Source organism: Sodiomyces alkalinus, assembly GCF_003711515.1.
Source record: "Sodiomyces alkalinus F11 unplaced genomic scaffold SODALscaffold_2, whole genome shotgun sequence".
NCBI classification, from domain to species: Eukaryota; Fungi; Ascomycota; class Sordariomycetes; order Glomerellales; family Plectosphaerellaceae; genus Sodiomyces; species Sodiomyces alkalinus.
The window spans coordinates 162,165-177,380 of NW_021167080.1; positions in this window are offsets into that span (position 1 = coordinate 162,165).

Sequence of the window (15,216 nt, forward strand, 5' to 3'; positions counted from 1 at the left end):
GTAAGGCGCCTTTACCGTAGATATATATCTAAAAAGTCCCGGAACTAATAGGATAAGTTTTAGGAAGCGGAGAGGCGCCGCGATAAGGCTATGGCAGTAGTAAAGCGGCTATACTAGCAGTACCTACTATATAAGATTAGGAAAAACGATAACCTCGTTTAGCAATTATAGAAATAGGTATAAATACAAAGGGGTATACCGCCGGACCCCTTATCGGTACCGCTACTACGCTAAGACGATAGCGATATCCTAGCTATTATATATATAAAGAAAGCCAAAGTCCTTAACCGGAAGTTCTTCTTACCCCCCCTCCTTACTACCCTTAGGCCCTTAGGCGCGGAATTCCCCCCTAAATAGGATATCCGCCACGATATTACCGTAACGGATATATAGGAGCGCCTTAAGAAGACTAAACCCTAAGCGGTACTAGGACCCGATAAGCTCCTAGTAAGGCTCCTTAAAGTATATAAACCTCCCCTATACTAAAGACTAAGCGGTATCTTTATAGTATACCTTAAAGTTAGCTATTACCCGAAAAGGTACCGCTACGCTATTATAGTAGTCCTTAAAAAGGAAGGCCGGCCGCCGGCCGACTATAAGATAGTAAAAGGCTAATAACCGATATTACTCCTTAATATAATAAGTAAGGTCCTTAAGGGGATACTAGCCGACCGTATTACCGCTATAGTATAGGTGTATCGGCTCCTCCTAGAAGGATAGATAGGTAACCGGACCGGGCAGAGTACAGAGATAGTAGTATAAAGAGTTACGGAGGCCATAAGGGCGAGCTAGGCCTATAATAGCACCGCTTCGATACTCTAACTAGATATTAAAGGCGCCTTTCATACTATCCCTTACTCCCGCCTCCTTAAGGTACTTAAAAGGAAAGGATTCCCCTAATAGCTTACTACCCTAATTAGTAGCTTTCTCTAAAAATACATAGCTTAGCTATTACTTAATAACGAAATAGCCCCCTTATAGTACCTCCGCGGGGGTATACTATAAGGCTCCCCGATCTCCTTTATCCTCTTTATCCTTTATATCTCTACCCTTTATAAGGAGCTAGAAAGGGTCCTTAAAACGATGATAGCAGGATTCGCTAATAACACGAATATTATCGCCTTTAGCAGAATAAAGGTATAAATATAGTATTATCTTACCGCCGCGTAGCGTGCTTACTTAGACTAGGAGATAGCGAGCGGACTATAATTCGAACTAGCTAAGTGCGTTTATATCCCCTTTATAAAATCACGCTAACCCTCCTTTACCCTACTCCCCCTTAGCGTTATTTTAGTACCGGTAGCGGAGGTAATGAGGCTCTTAGGCGTTTAGCTTAATAGGAAACTTAACTTCCGGCGATACGCTAAAAAGGTAAAGAGCCGATTAGCTATATAAATATATACCTTTTTAAGGCTTAGTATAATAGCGTAAGAGTATCGTTTCGCGAATATAAAAAGACTATACCTTATAGTAGTAAGACTAATAGTAGCCTATTACGCCTTAGCCGTTTATAAGATAGGGGCCGGCCCCCGGTAAGGCCCCTTAGCGGTACTTATAGCGATATAGAACCGGTACCTCCGATTAGTAGCCGGAGCCTATAAGGCTATACCGGTTAGGGTCCTCGAAAAAAGACTTTTATACCCCCCTTAACCTATACCTTTTAAGCCTAAGCACCTAAAAGATCCTTCGGATATAAAAAGAAGGGACCGAAGATAAGATATTAGCTAAAGTATACGCCGCGGTAAGAGCCTTAGCGATACCGAATCGGTATTATAGGACCTACGCCGCCCTTATATAGATAGTATAGCTTACCACTCTAATAACCTAGGCTAAAACCTCGCTCCCGCGGAAAGCCTTTATGAGGGAATAGGGTTAAGCCTAGACGGAAGCCCGGCGGCCTTATACCTACGCTATAGCGGTGTAAGCCGCCCCCTAATATAACCCTCCCTCCGGAAATATAGAGGGCTCCTTAAGCTATAAAGCTCTATACTTACCTAGATTAGATTAGAAAAACTAGGCCTATAAGTATTACTAGCTAAAATAAGGGTACTAGGCTTCCTATTACCGCGGTACCCTTATAGGGACGGAGGGGCGGAAACGGCGGAGTATGTAGTACTCTAATACTAGGAGGTAACCGAGGAGGACTATAAGGACCTTTTCGGTGCCGTAGGGAGGCCACTTATAACCAGAGGAGACTTATACGACGTACTAGAATATAATACTAAGACTAGGGTAGTTATAAGGTAGTTCCTATAACGGAAAAGGCTTAAGGACTTTCGCCTCGCCCTTAAAGTTATAGAGGCCTACGAAAATACTAGGGATACTAAAGCAGGACTAAAGCGGGAATAAGGCAGCACGACGATTAATTAATTATTAGGATAGGGGCCCTATAAGCCGGGACCCTAGTAGTATTAACGTAGTTACTATTATAATACCGGCTAGTTCGTATTATCCTTACCTCCCTTAGGTATTAATACTACTTTTAATATACTTAAGACCCTACTAAGCCTAGTTAGCTAGCTAATACCGCTAAGGAGCCGTAATAGGACTAAGGGGGAGCTACTTATAAGGTAATCTAAGATTAGATCTATCCTACTCTCTAAGCGTCTTATCTAATAAGATAACTCCTATACCTTTACCGGCGCGGTGCCGCTATAACCGTGACCGGAAGGTTAACGCCCGGTTTAGGGCCCGGCTAAAAGACCGGACGCTATCCCTAGGCGCTTTTTAGCCTATAACTTATTAGTGTAGGATTACCACGGTACTAAAAGGGGATACCTATAATAACGATACTAGCGCTATTAGCGGCCTTTACCGCTATATACGCTTAGTAAATATCTATAAGGCGTTATTACTGCTTCTTAGTAGCGGAGGAGACCTATTAAGCTATTAGCTATATCTACCTTAACATATATATAGTACTATTATGGCACCGAGGCGACTTATATCTTTATATAGACGGCGATTATTAGTATACTAGTAATAGGCCACGCCTATTCCCGTGGTATTAGCGTAAGCCTCTACGTTATCGGGGTAAGTGCCTAAACGCTTACTATAACGAATATAACTGCTTTATATTAGCGCTACGATACTACTCTAACTCTACTAAGAGCTATATACTGTATAATATAAACTACGCCGCGCTTATAGCGGCGGTTATTATTATTAGTATTATTATTATTAGGAGATAATATCTATAACTATTAGCACGCTACTACTAAGGCACCGCTACGCTACGAAAAGAACTTATATTATACTACTACTATTAATTACTTATTCATATATATAAATCGATACTATACTACCTAGTTAACCCTACGCTATTACGCTACCGCGACGCTACCTATAAAACACTTATAGTAAAACTATAATAGGAATATAATAAGAAAACTAAAAGGGTTTACTAGTTAGTATAAGCCGTAACGATAAACCTACAGGACTATAAGCGGGAATAAATCAGGAGGAAAACCTATAATAAACTTATTAATATTATAGGAGGAAAAGGGAGGATTAAGGTATAAAGGCCTCGGGGGATATTAACTATTTAATTCTTATAATAAGGTAGGGCCCTATCCCCCTACCTACCGCCGGATATAGCAGGAACCTAACTAGGGGAGGTAAGAGGCGCCTGCCTCCTTACTCTTTTTATTAACTAAACGGAAGGAATAAAGGTATAATCCTCAAGAATATAGGGAGACCGAGGCTAAAAAGCTATAGCCGCCGTATAGCAGAAGCGCGATAGCGCCCCCTTAGCCTCCGCTCTACCGATAAAGATTAGCTTAGGCTAATATACCTAACTACTAGCCTACTATACTTCCCGTTAACTATTAGCCTAAAGGTAAGATCTAGATACGTAATAGGGAAGAACCGGGGCTATATCGGCCCCGTAACGGCACCTCTCTACCTAAGGAAGTATATAGAGGTTTTCCCCGGGGTTTACCCGGGTTTTCCCCGCTATAGCCACCCGAGAAGGACCGTATAGCCTACGAAGGCTCCTGTAGATTAGTCAGGATAGCGGAGTAAGATCAATAATAATAATGATAATAGGATATTCCTTATTAAGGCTTATAATTCAAATTATAAACCTTTATTAAAGGTATTCGGCGTATTCCTCCGCTAAGGGTATACCCGACTCCCTATATAGGACTATTATAGGGACCATTTTCCACGCTAGTAGGATCGCTTATATTATAGTTATCTATACGCGTTTTATAGTCTTTATTCTAAGGAGGTATCCGGAGGGCGACTAGTACTATTTCTTACTAAATATATTAGTTTAAGCCTAGGCTAGGGCTCTCTAACCCTCCTACTAGATCTTTGCCGTATAGTAAGTAATAGTAGGGACGTAGGCTAACGCCGCCTTATATAATAGGGTAAGGTTCGGTCCGAACAAGGCTTTAGCGAGTCCTCGAATATAGTTAGCGACTTTAAGTCCTTTCTTTGCCTATATTTCTACGTGCGCTTCGAACTTAAGTCGCTTATCTATATAAATACTAAGCTATCTTATCGGGGCCGGTTATATCTGGCTATAGTAGTACACCTTATAGGCGACCGTGATATAGTAATCGAATTATAGAATCGACACGCTTAAGAATTATAGGATCTTCTAATAGGAGAATAGCTAGGCTTTAGCCTTACTATTATCTAGCTTAACCCCGTTATCTTCACACTATTATAGCTTCTACTCTAGTATTTTAGTCACCGATATTACCGCTTTGTCTAGGTCTATATAGGCCGCGACGACATAGGAGTTATCCGTGTATCCGAATCGGTTATCCTTATTAGGTCTATAGTATATTTCTATAATACTAAGGGTATACCTAATCGGGGAGGCTAGCAAGCCTTATAGGAGTCCTATAAGGTCTAGCAGGGTATACTTATATAGGCAGGAAGCCCCGAAGATTATATAAGCGCTTCTCTACGAGGCGAAGCTCTTCTACCACTTTACTTAACTAGGTCCTACCCTTATTTCCGAAGCCTATACACTAACTATCGATATAGGACTAAATCGAATACTCCTTTTATATCGTTAATAATAGTAAAAACCTGCTTTCCTTATACTAGCTATATCCTAACCTTATATATAAGAACTATTATTAGGTCGTTTATTAATTATTCTAGTAACGCTCTAATATACTACGGGTTTAGGATTCCTACGGCTATAGCGCGGTAAGCTATCCGGTATACTATAATACGCTCTAGGCCTTTACCTAGTACGCTGAGTAGCTAGATTAGCCTATATCCGGCTATAGTCCCGGAATCCTTGCCAGGTTTATCGATTATTATTATATCTTTTTTTCGGAACGGTTATAAGTAGTAGCCTTATCCTTCTTATAACTCACGTGGGGGGACCTACGTTTTACGCGTAAACGCCCTAAACCACTCAAAAACTATATTGATCGATAGCTCTTTTCAAGCTCTATACGCCTATCTATAGCCCTGTATCGCCTAGGTGCTAATTTAGGCGTATTATGAGTGCGAAAATGCCCGGAAATAGGCTTACGGCTTCCCCGCGTGCGGGGGAAAAGTCTGACGTGGCCCGTGCGCCCACGCTAACAAAGCAGTAATCCTAGCCGCGCAGAGCCGCACCCCTAACCTCTACCCAGCCCTAACGCTATAAATAACAACCCACTAGCTATAACACTAGCCATAACAACGCCCCTAACGCCCCTAACGCCCCTAACGGCCTTAACGCCCCCCCCTAAGGCCCCTATAACTATAGAGGGCCTAGGGGAGGTGGATATAGGTAATACCTCTAATATAGAGGATTTAACCCTCGCTACGCCCCTGAATTCGAAAAGGCACCTTAGCCCCTCTACGCTGACGCCTAGACGCTTTTCTAGGACCCGAATCGAATCCCCCTCGGACTCGGAAGCCGAAGGCGCTTTCGAAACGCCCTTTAGGGCCCCCCTGCCTCTAGGGGCCCCCCTGCTGAAAAACCGAGCCTTTTAGGCTCTAAATAGGCTAGAAGGGCCCCTGGAACAGCTAAAGCCCCTTGAGAGACCTCGGCTAAGCCCTAGAAGTCGACTAGATTGACTAGTAAGGCATAGGCAAAGGAACTACTCTAACAGGCTCTTCTACTGCTTTAACAGGCCTATACCCTCGACCCTGCCCCTTAGATTAAGGCCCTATCCGTAGGGCTTAAATCTACTATCGACGGCGTTCTAGACGCCCCCTAGCCTCCTATACTCGAGTAGAAGGTCGACGAACTAGCCTAGGCAGTTCGTAGGCTTACAGAATAGTCTAAACACCTTTATAGCGAGGCTATAAAGGGGAAAAAAAGCCCTATAGCACCCTAGGCCCCTATTTCAGGGGCTTTAGCACCCTTAGCCCCCACCCCGATATCTATACCCCTAGCACCCCTCCTAATAGACCATAAAAAGGTCCCTAAGGTTATTCTATAACCTACGGCAGGTGTAGCGATCCCTAGGGAAAACTTCGACCCCCTCGCGCTTTGGAATAAGCTTAATAAGGCCCTAAAATTCCCTGTAGTTACGGCTATTAGCCGGTCGATTAACGGGAACCTTATTTTAACCCCGGGGCCGAATTACAGCGTTTAACAGCTCCTAGACTCGCAGAATCAGTGGTTTAAAGAGCTAAACCTCCCTCTCTAGCCCCCCTAGCCTATAGCGACGAGTTTAAGCTTATTATTAAATAGGTGCCTTCCAGAGCCTTTAGGGGCGGCGATACCCCTTTACCCGACCCCTCCAAGGGGCCGTAAGAGGCCCTAAACCGAAGCCTATAATAGGGCCTAGGTCTATAGGACCTAGCTACTAAAATCGGCACCTTTAACCCTATTAGGGTCGTAGGGAAACCTCGGTAGCTAAGGGCTCTACACGCGTTCTATGGCATAGTGGTTATTTCTATACCCTCTACTAAAGAATAGAAGCACTGCCTAAAATAGGGGCTATATATAGTCGGTCAGCGGCTAAAGGTCTATAAATATAGGCCTATAACCCCTAGAACCCAGTGCTCTAACTACTGGAAATTCGGGTATACCCGAGGGACTTATAAAGGCCTAGTTTCCTGCCCTATCTATGCCGTTAAGGGCTATAGGGAGGAATACCACTACTATAACGAGTGTAAAGAATACGGAGACTACGAGCACAAGACCTATAAGTGCTATAACTACGAGGGAGATTACCCCCCTTTAGCAGGGACTACGAAGTCTTTCAAGCTATAAAACCTTAATTCTATAAATAAAGAGCCTTATCGTTTAAAAGATATCCGGTGTATTTAATATAACGTCGATAAACAGGCTCCGGTATAGGAGGCTATCCTAGAATAGGCTTTAGAGACTTTGGCTAATATAGTCCTTATTCAGGAACCTACCTGCGTCTCGATACTAGAGGGATAGTTTGTCCGTAACTACCCGGCCTTTTATACCGTTATACCTATATCCTAAAAATCCTAGTTCTTCCCTATTAAACCTAGGGTCCTCTCTTATATAAGAAAGGGCTCTAGTATCGATTTTGCACACCGCGAAGACCTTCTAGACGATATAGACGCGTAGATTATAGAGGTTTATTATCCATAGACCTTTTATATTCTACACGTTTATAATTAGATAGAACAGGACCCCGAAACGATAAGCCGAGGGCGGCCCTCTAGCCCTACCCCTTCCACCTCTTCCACTTCTTCTTCTTCTTCTTCTTCTTCTTCTTCTTCTTCTTCTTCTTCTTCTTCTTCTTCTTCTTCTTCTTTTCCCCCCTTTTTAGGCCCTAGAAGCCGGCCCTAGAGTGAGGATCGAGTGCTATAGGACCTATAGGTCCCTAAGCCTACCCTTATTATAGGGGACTTTAACAGAAACCACTAGCAGTAGAACGGAGCTGCTACTAACCAGGCTTCTATTAGGGCCTAGGCTCTAGTAGACTAGTTAAATAGCCTCGGAGCTACCTATCTAGTGGATTCTGAAGAAGTTAACCTAAACGGGGGGACCTTTTTTAGGTCTAATCTTCGTTAAGAGTCGGTTATAGACCTAGCCTTTTATACGCCCGGCTTTAATCGTCTCCGCTTCGATAAGTGGGAGTATATCGAAAACACTACCTCCCTACACCGCGCTATCCTCCTCTTAGCCACTATTTTAGGCTCTAAAGGTCCTATAAACAGGTCCCTCCCGCCGGCTTATAACTATAAGCTAGCAGATTAGGCCCTGTTTTCTAGCACCCTAAAGAGCCTAGAACCTAGCCTTGATCAGGATATTTAATAGGCTATTAACGCCTCGGACTAGGATTCTTTAGGCCGCTGCCTTTCGGATACTATTACCCTAGTACTTAAGGCTTTAGTGCCTAAGCGTCGGGGAGTAGGGCGTTCGAAGCCGTGGTGGACTAAAGAGCTAAAAGCCCTGCGAAAATTAGCTAATACGGCTTTAGGGCTTTTCGAAAGGCAAAAAAGGGGGCCTTAGCCACCTAGGCGCCTTTAGAAACCTCCTGAAAAGAACCTCAAAACGCCTACTACCGGGCGGTTAAAATAGCGAAAAACGACCACTAAGAGGCCTTCCTAGCCCACGCCGAAGGCCCTGAAATCTTTAAGGCCTATAACTATACGAAAAGCGGCCTTAACGCGACGATCCCTCCGATTCAAACGCCTACGAAGCAGAAGGCCTACGCTTTCGAAGATAAATATAACGCCCTACTTTACACCCTTTTTCCAGCACCGTCTTCCTCTTCTTCTTCCGCCACCGACGCCCCTAAAGCCCCTATATTTATAGGCCCTTTAGGGGGCCTAGGCCCCTCCTACCCTTCGAACAGCCCCTAGAGCCTAACTAGATCACGCAGTAAGGGCCTTAGAAGACCGTGGGAGTGGCCTAGTCTCGAGGCTGCCGAACTATAGCGCGCTATATTCGGAGCTGCTAAGGGGAAAGCCCTAGGGCCTAATAGGATTAGTCTAAAACCGATCCAGTAGGCCTATAAGGTTTTCCCCGGGTCCTTTTTATAAGCCTATTCAGCCCTGCTTTTAGCAGGCTACCACCCTACCTGCTAGAAGGAAGCCCTAGTATTACGGGTTAACCCCGATATAAAGGATCCGGCTATACTCCGGATCTTCCTGACTACGCGCTTAGTTAACGGACCTATATCGCTAAGTCATCGCTACTTTATAGCTAGCCTAACGCCGTAGACTTTTCTCCTTTTTCCCTTTTCCCTCCTTAGTTCTAGATAATCTATTATTACGACCTTACTTAGCTAATGCCACGACCTATAACTAATCGTTTATATATCTAGAACTTAGCGATACCCACGCGCTACGCTAGCGATAGATTAGAATCCTAACGCTACCACCTAATAACCTATTAGAATTAAATAGGTCGTAGAGTGGACGAACTAACGGTTCGAAGAAAATAACTAAGCCCTAAACGTAAGGCTAGGCCCTCTCTATAAATAATATACCGATATTAACTTAAGGCTTACTCCGATATAAGAATATTACTCGGAAATATATTAGTTTATAGACCGATAACGCGTAAGAGAAGAAGCTAACGAGCGATAACGCTAGTTAGTCGAATAGCTTATAGCCCGGCTCCTAGGATCGCCTACCCCGTAGAACCCTATACCGCCTAACTTAAATATTCCGGCTCCCTTATAGACCCCGATAATCCTTATACTAGTAGAGTCCACCCTATCACCGGTTCTATCGCTAGCGCTATAGCCGATAATAATAGTAGTCGCCCTAACCTTAATAGCGGTACCCCGTAAGATTATTAATAGCCCGGCGAAGTTCTCAGGGAAGCGAGTATACTACGGCGCGTAGGCCTACGCGATACGGTAAAAGCTTATAATTAATAATAACCTATTCCAGAATAATATATAAGCTTAGTATATAATCTATAATTACCTAAGGCCTAAAGTATAATAGGTCGTATTAGCCTTTTATAAAAATAATAGGCCGGGTAAGCTTATAGACCTTAACGACTTTATAGCGTACCTTAATCGTACTTACCTTAATCCTATAGAATAATCACGGGCTACCTAAGCCTTACGCACGATTCGCTAATAAACCGATAAGTCGTTTACCGCCTTCCTGCCCTATTTTAAAAGATAGATCGCCTTTACGGGCGGTACTAAATAGGAAGCTACTATATAGATCTTATTCCTTAAAGGAGCGATCACCTCACGACTTAGGGATAAGCTTATCTCCGCCCGTATTCTTACTAACTATTATACTATATAGGTTAACGGCGTATAAGAGATCGCCGGGAAACTTAGAGGTTATTAGTTCGAACGGAACTACGATAAATAAGCTTAAGACTATATAACCGCGAAGAAGGATACTAACGGCGATACGAAGATAGGTGGAGTAAACTATATTAGCGATAGAAAGGCGAAGTAAAAGACTTAGACGTGCTATAACTATAATAAAAAGGGGTATATCGTGCGGAACTATAAAAAGCTAAAAGAAAACTAAGATATAGTCTGGAAGGTTAAGGAGAACCGCGCGAAGGATTACGATAAGAGCGGGGATAAGTCGACTAGCGAGGACGACTCGGAAAAAGAATAGCTTTAACGCGAAAACGGGCGTTAGAGCCGATAGCCGCGATATAGCGGGAGTAAAAGGCGTTTAGAGTATGTGCTAGTAATAACCCGGCACTTATAGTAGCTAGAGTAAATAAACGGCGTATCCTCGCCTTTATTAATACTAATTACGACTACTATACCGCTATAAGTAAATAGTTTACCTAAAGACTCTAATTACTATTAGTCGATAAAATAAATCGACTATTAAATAGCTTCTCGGAAGCTATTAGGACTATTAATAGCGTAGGGATCACCGTCTACGAGCTTAAGATTAGCGGCTACCCGTAAAGGATATTCGTATATATAGTACTAAGGCTTAATTAAAACGTATTCCTCGGGAAGCCTTAGATAGAATAAAATAACGTAACGTATTACGGTAAGGATAAACGGCTTTACTATAGAGCGGCCGGATTAAATATACGACTTTACTATAAAAAGGAACCTACCGGAGTATAAGCTATTCGCGACGCCTATTTAGTTACCGGATCCGTATTCGTAGGTATTATTAGACGATTATAACGGAAGGGCGAAAAAGTCTTAGTCTAAGGAGTAAGCTTAAGGGATATCGAAAAAGCGTTATATAAGAAGTAATTAGCGGACCCGAAGGACTTTATACCCGAAGAGCTATTACGAGAATTCGGCGACCTATTTATACCCGATAAGGCTAACTAATTACCGCTATACCGACTAAGAGTCGACTATAAGGTAACCTTATACCCAGAAATAATAGTAAGGAATTATCGCTCCCCTAAGGGCCGCTTTATAATATATTAAGAGAAGAAATCCTATTATTACGGAAAACACTTACCGACCTAATAGATACGGGGTTTATCCATGCTAGTAGTTTAGAAGCCGCGGCTTTTATCCTCTTTATAAGGAAGCTAGGCGGAGGACTTTATTTTTATTATACCTACTAAGCGCTAAACGCGATTACTAAGTAAGACCGCTACTTACTCCTTTTAATCGCTAAGATACTATAAGACCTAAGCTAAGCCAAATAGTTTGCGAAGCTCGATATAGTCGTTACCTTCTATAAGATTAGGATAGCCTTAGGACACGAATATAAGACCGCGTTCTAAACCCGGTTTAGGCTTTTCGAATAGCTTAGCTATCCACGAGTAGGAAACACTCTTAACGGTTAAAGGCGTATAAAGCTTTTTAGGGTTTACGAATTACTACCGGATCTTTATTAAAGACTTTTCGGGGATCTCCGCCCCGTTAATAGTACTTACTAAAAAGGACTATACCTTTTAATAGGGTCCTGATAAAGAAACGGCCTTTCGCGAGCTAAAGGCGAGGTTTTAAGAAGGACTAATACTACGATAATAGGACTTAGTAAATAAAATATTTATCGAGACGGATTACTCGGGGTTTACCCTTAGGGGTAGCCTAATATAAGAAGATACGGACGGAAATCGCTATATAGTCGTATACTACTCTTATAAACTTAATAAAGCAGAATATAACTACTTAATCTACGATAAAAAGATATTAACGATTATAAGTTATCTAATAATATAGCGGGCTAAGCTTATTAGTTATAGGTAGTTTATAGTCCTCTCTGACTATAAGGCCCTTAAGTACTTTATAATAAAGCGAACGCTTACCGAATAATAAGGCCGATAAGCTAGTAAGCTTATATAGTTCGACTTTATACTCGAAGATCGGAAAGGAAAGGATAACGCGATAGCGGGCGCCCTCTCGCGTTAATAGTAAGATAAGCCCTAAGATATAACGGACAAATAAGAGTAATCTCGCTATATTTAATTAATCCCCGATACCGCGATTCTACTTAGTATTCGCCGTATTAATAGCAGTTAAATAATCTTTAAGGCGGTCTAAAAGCTATAGCGATTATAGGATAAAACGCTTATAACTAACGAATAGTATTAAGGAGCCTTATCTACGGTTACTAAAGAAGAATAATAGTTTCTACTATTATTAGAATTAAAGCTATAAATAACTAAGTGCTTAGTCTTTACGACCGGGTTATTATTATTCTGCGACCGAATTTAAGTGCCCGGGTCTACTAAAGGGTTAACGTTATAAGGGAGGATTATCTAGTTAATTCACGACTTAATAATCGGAGGATACCCCGGATATAAAAATATTATCGCTTTAATAGCGCGTCGCTTTTTCTAGCCGAGGATAAATAAGGATATCCGATAATTCGTCCGGAACTATAATATCTACAGAAAGGGGTATATATAGAGAAATACGAAATAAGGCCTTTTACGCCTTTTCCCGGTGCTGGAACGAATACGGAGCGACCTATTAATAGACTTTATAACGGACCTACTACTAGCCGGCGAGAAGAAGGCGCGCTACCTTTAGGTTATTATAAACTATCTAACTAAGGCTATAATATTAAAAGCGATAAAGATAATAGAAGCCGAAGCTTACACGGAATAGTTCTTATACTACTATTTCTGGTTTTATGGGATACCTAAGTCGATTATTAGTAACCGAGGCTTAAACTAGATAAGCAGGTTCTAGAAGCACTTTTACGAGCTCGCACGAATATCGCGTAAGCTTAGCACGGTATACCACCCCTAGACCGATAAAGTAATAGAGCGTATAAACTAAGAAGTATAAGCCTATTTATAAGCTTTTATCTATTACGCCTAAGACGACTAGGATCGCCTACTACCCGTAGTATAACTAGCCCTAAATAATCGCGAGAGCTTTATAACGGGGTTTAGTCCCTTCTTCTTAGAACACGGCTACTATATCGACCCGATCTAGATAACCGAAGAGCCCCCTATAGAACCTAGAGTATTAGCGGCCTATAACCTACTACGACGCTTATAGGAAACGACCGAGTTCGCTTAAGCCGCGATCGTGTTAATATAGCTCCGGAATAAGGAGTCTACTAACTAATATCGTATACAGGCTAAGCGTTGTAAGGTTAACGACTTAGTCTAGCTATTATTAGCTAATTACTTAACTCCGCGACTATCCCGTAAACTTAATTAGCTTTATCGTAAATACCGAGTTATAAAGGTGATTAGCCTATATATAGTTAAGCTCGCCATTAAATCGTATCGCTCCCCGTGCTTATATCGGCTACCTTATCGGCTACGATTCCACTAATATCTTTCGTATCTAGGTACCTAGCCTACGCCGCTATAACCGCGTTATTCGCACGCGGGATATAGATTTTAACGAACGCGCCTTCTTCGACGGCGATATCGCTACCTTTAAGGATACCCTCCGTTAATTAACTGAGGAATAACTAAAAAACCTAATTCGTTAGATCGAGTAGGAGAGGGCTAGAGATTCACGGCTATTTATAGACGTATAAGCTAAGGACCCCCCCCTTTATATAACTGCTTATTTTAAACATAACCCTTTGCCAGGGCTAGTTCCCCCCGGATCCCCTTCCTTGACGGCGTTACTATTAAGGTTATAGTTAGTGATACCCGGCCGTAAGGGGGTAGATAAGGCTATTTTAAGTCTAGATAGATAAGATTTAGGTTACGAATAATATAATTTAGCTAGTATAGCGCCTGATTACCGTCTATATCCACCCGGTCTATTACTTCCTAGTTTACTAGTAACCCCGCTATCGGTTATAGCGCTAATAGTAGCCGTGATATTAGGAAACCGTGAATCCTTTACGGTTATAGCCGTAAGATTCCTTATAGATAGAGGAATACGGTGCTACGATACCCCTGAAGTTATAGCTATAGTGCTTTTTATGGATAGAGGAGCGCGACTAATTCGGTAAGGGGATAGCTAGAAAAGAGAGTTTTAGGTAGCTGTATTTAACGCTGGCCGCTACGCCCTGAATATACGTACCTTAGATAGGACTCCGCTAACTAAATTATAGTTAAAAAGGACTACGCCTATAACGCTATAATAGCATTTATCGTTATTACAAGAGTCCACGGCCCTAATAGTAGTCTCGGAAAATATAACCCCGGCGGCTACGAAGATCTATTATAAAGACCTCCCTCCTCCTCCGAAAAACCCTCGCGATATACCCTTATACCCTTACGGCTGCCTATTTCGATAGGTATAAGAAGACTACCTATAGAGCCACGAGTAGATAGGGTCGTGGATACGGGTAGTAGCGTCTATAGTAGATGGAAATCAGGTTCTTACTTCGATATAGATAATAATATACAAATTTAATAAGTATAGGTTTCTATATAAATATAAGGTAAGGCTTATATTATAGTACGAGGAGATTAGTAATATTAATCCTCCCTCGAGGAGATATACGTAACTATATTAGTACGACGGTTATTCCGCGCGTTAGTTGTAATCGCCGCCCGTTTTAACCTTACGCTATTATAATTCGACGTTATAAATGCGTTTATATACGCGCCCCTCCCCCACGATATCTTTATATACACGCCGCTAGGTTTTCTAGCCCCTAGGAGCCGTTTACACCTAAAAAAGGCGTTATATAGGCTTAAGAAGTCCTTATTACTTTAGTAAAAGCACTTTTTGGCTATCCTCTTAGCGGACGGTTTTTAGATAATGCCGTAGAAACCGTGTTATTTTCTGCGTCGTGGTTTAATCCTGTTGTTTTATGTTAACGATATCGTTATTACTTATAAGAAATAATATAAGGTATAGATAAAGCAGGCTATTAATAACCTATAACGCTACTATAACCTATAAGGTAGCGATCCTTTATAGTAGTTCCTTAGTATTAAGGTTATTCGCGACTGTATCGCCCGTAAAATCTAGTTAT